Raw genomic sequence first — 3,688 nt, 5'->3', positions numbered from 1 at the left:
GTCTCAAAAAAAAAAAAAAAAAAAAGGGAAGAGGGAGAAGGGTAGAAGGGTTGCTATAGGGAATGGTCAGAACTAAGCAAGTTACTCAGTATTTCTTTGTAACTTATTGATGTTATGTTTATTGTCTAGCACTCTCATTACACTTCGAGCCTCATAAGGATACGAAACATGTCTATTTTATTCACCCCTCTATATACAGAGCTTTGCACAATCCTTGGCACACAGTGAATACTTGATAAATATTTATTGAATGAATCATGATGAGGAGGAGAGGGAACCAAAAAAATAAAGATTCCGAGAATTCAAGATAGGCGAATGGGAGAATACAAAAGTTTGGAAATGCAGAGGAAATAATGAGTTTAAATTTTGCACGTACAAGTTTGAGAAGCCTATAGTGCACTCGTGCTCATGTTTAGCAAAATTCATATGTGTAATTGGAGCTCAGATAAGGGGTGGGGCCTTGCGATAAGTTGTTAGGACTCATTAGCATACGGGTAGCAATTTACATCACCCTGAAGATGGGAGGCTTTAAAAAGGGGGATGCACCGGAAGTGACGCCAGTCAGAGGTTAGCGGAAAACACGAAGCGGACGGCTGAGAAGCTTCCGTTAGCACTACCTTAAAAGGAAAAGAGCCAGATAAAGAGAACGGTTAAAAGTATGAGAAAGGGCAGAAGCTACTGGTCTCAGGAAGACAGAGAAAGACACCAAAGAAGAAGTCACTATTATGAGGGACCACACACCAGCCACTCAAGGTAAAACTACAACATCTAATTTGCCATTTAAATCAGAAGTCGTTGGCGGCTTTGGGATGAGAGGTTTTTAAGGGGTGTTGGGGAGCAAAGCCAGATTGCCGTGATAGTTATATTGCTTGAGTTTGAATCTCAACTAATCTGTTACCGTAGGCAGATTCACTCCATCTTAGCTGTAAAATGAAGATGATAAAATAGTAGCAATTACCTCAGCATTGTTATAATAAGTGGATATATGTAAAACTGATTAAAAAAGCACCTTACAGGCCGGGCGCGGTGGCTCAAGCCTGTAATCCCAGCACTTTGGGAGGCCAAGGCGGGCGGATCACGAGGTCAGGAGATCGAGACCATCCTGGCTAACATGGTGAAACCCCGTCTCTACTAAAAAAATACAAAAAACTAGCCGGGCGAGGTGGCGGGTGCCTGTAGTCCCAGCTACTCGGGAGGCTGAGGCAGGAGAATGGCGTAAACCCGGGAGGCGGAGCTTGCAGTGAGCTGAGATCCGGCCACTGCACTCCAGCCTGGGCGACAGAGCGAGACTCCGTCTCAAAAAAAAAAAAAAGAAAAGCACCTTACATACAGTCAGCGCTTGACATTTTAGTTATTGTTAGAATACTTTGCAGAATAAATAGCCCTTAAAAGGTGGTGAATGGCACTGTGAACTTAATTTTTGTTGGTGTCTGCAAGACATTTTAAAATGCCAGAATGGGGAAACTAGATGAACTTTTCCTGTTGAATATGGCTAGGTTAAAATGAAACAGTAATTTTAGGCATACTGCCAAAACAGTATGCAAACTGTTTAGGCAAACTGCCAATCCAGTGAGGGTGATCCTTCCAGAATGTTCCAGAATGCTAAATTGTTCACTATTCATGCACGCCTTTCCCCAAGCTCCGCCCATTTATCCTATAGGCTACAGAATAGGAGGTCTCGCATTTCTAATTGGTCTCCAGAGGGCTTTGGCTCCGCCTCCTGGGGCAAAAAAAGTCCCTGTAATTGAACACTTTCATTTTTGCTTGTCCCCAGGCTTGTCGTTAGAAAACTAAGGGACTTTACTTTTGAGTATCATGTTTACAAAAGCAAAGTGGTTTTTAAATTTTAAACTAAGTAAGTATCAAACAAGTAGATAAGGCGGATAGGAGGGATCTGCAGGAACTGAAGGGAGGTGGAACTTAAGGTTGGAACATCGGTGTGCTTTTAACAACGGACCGAGCTACTTCCGGGAGAGAATGGGAGGGTGGAAAATTCTGTGCGTTTGGCGGGTTTCGCTCTCTTACTAAGTATTGATCATTCCGCAGCAGTGGGGGCTGGACACGTGAGGAGGTAGTGACGCCGCCACTGCCGGAACACGCTGCTGCAGGCTCCCCGATGGCCATGTCTGTGGTGAGTGCTTGGGCCGCGGCAGGTCTGCTGGGCGCCGGACTCCAGTGGCTGATTGGAGGGACTCCGGGGCGGTCTGGTTGCTGCTCACGTGGATAGGTGACGAATCACGGCCCGGCTCTGTACTGCGGGGCGGGACCCACGTTTTGCTGCCCGCCCTGCCGGCCCCAACCCCGCCTGGTTTGCGGTCGCTTTCTGGTCCCGGAAAGGAGCCTGAGCTGGGAAATAGCGAGAGGCGGGGGTGTTGGGATTTGTTGTTTATGGCTTGCATTCTCTTTTCTTGATTATCTTCCTAAAATCACTTTCAGTCACCTGACAAAGAAACTGGCGATTCATTGTTCTTAATTCAGTAATAGACTGGGCCCCGTAAATGAATGAGAAGGAAGGTATTCCTTAATTCTCCGGCACGAACGTCAACAGCGTTGGTTTCTTCGGTTTCACAGTTCTTATGCAAACAGCAGTGAATGTTCACGTAGTGTGGGAAAGTTTCCTAAGTGGAGCTGCCAGTTTTTCAAGTAGTTGAACTACTTTGGGGTGTGTGTGTGTGTGTGTGTGTGTGTGTGTTTTCCGTTCAACAACTTTGGAGTTTGGCCCTAACATCTCAGTTGAAAAAGAGAAAACACTTGCCTAGCTTATTCAGTGACAGTTTTCGCCGCTGTCTCTCCTTTTCTAAGGGTCAGGTGATGTCATTTTCATTGCCGTGAATGTTTGTAAAATATTGAAAGTCTAAAGTACTTACTTGCCAGGAAAAGATTATAAATTTATATGTAGAGACTGAAAAAGACTCAGATTCATTGAGAAGATTATGTCCTAAAGACATGCACTGAAAATTAGTGAAAAATTTTAAAATTGCAAACTTTAGAGTCCAGCCTTTAAAATGTCTGAATTTATATGAAAGAATGTGGACTATATATAGAACTACATGGTGGTTGAAATGAATCATCAGCTTCTGTCAGTGGTTTTGTGTTTGTGAGGGGTTGAAAAGGTTGGTAATCTATACTTCTGGAATTTTTCTTGTAGGATTTTAAAACTTATGTAGATCAGGCATGTAGAGCTGCTGAGGAGTTTGTCAATATTTACTATGAGACAATGGATAAAAGAAGACGGGTGAGTGTTATAGACTCTACTACTCTTTTTAGACTACTACTCTTTATTAAATACCAGGTCGTGTCTGGAGCCAGCGTTTCATCTGCCTTGCATAAGTGGTAACTGTGGACTTACCCTTTAAAAGCAAATTGCTCAGGGAAGGATTGGTATGGCATTAGTGGGAACATGGGCTCTAGAATCATATCCCAGGTTTACCTTTACCTAGTTTTTTAACCTGGAGCAAGCTGTCATTTTCCCTTAACCTCATTTTATTTTCAGGTTGGTAAGTATGAATTAATTAAAATACCGCACTTAACGTTGGGCCCAGCATATATTCACTTAAATATGTTTCCTTTTCTTAGTTCCGTCAGTTAACCAATATGGTTAAGGTAATATTAGTGCTAATGAAGGGGTCGGTTATTACTGGGAATATTTCCTGATTCGCCCCTTTTATTTCATATATTTATAGATAAT

At 43.1% G+C, this 3,688-nt stretch overlaps 1 long non-coding RNA gene across 1 annotated transcript; it reads left to right on the top strand.

Moving 5' to 3' along the window:
• Nucleotides 1–591: 591 nt before the first annotated feature.
• LOC108531519 (uncharacterized) lies at nucleotides 592–3,235 on the top strand (the record flags this gene model as incomplete). Its single annotated transcript, XR_001886183.1, has 3 exons — nucleotides 592–753; nucleotides 2,047–2,131; nucleotides 3,149–3,235. It is a non-coding gene; the product is annotated as an uncharacterized LOC108531519 (long non-coding RNA).
• Between the last annotated feature and the right edge of the window lie 453 nt (nucleotides 3,236–3,688).

Source organism: Rhinopithecus bieti, unplaced genomic scaffold (genome assembly GCF_001698545.2).
Source record: "Rhinopithecus bieti isolate Rb0 unplaced genomic scaffold, ASM169854v2 scaffold_9957, whole genome shotgun sequence".
NCBI classification, from domain to species: Eukaryota; Metazoa; Chordata; class Mammalia; order Primates; family Cercopithecidae; genus Rhinopithecus; species Rhinopithecus bieti.
This window is presented reverse-complemented; position numbering and strand designations above follow the sequence as displayed.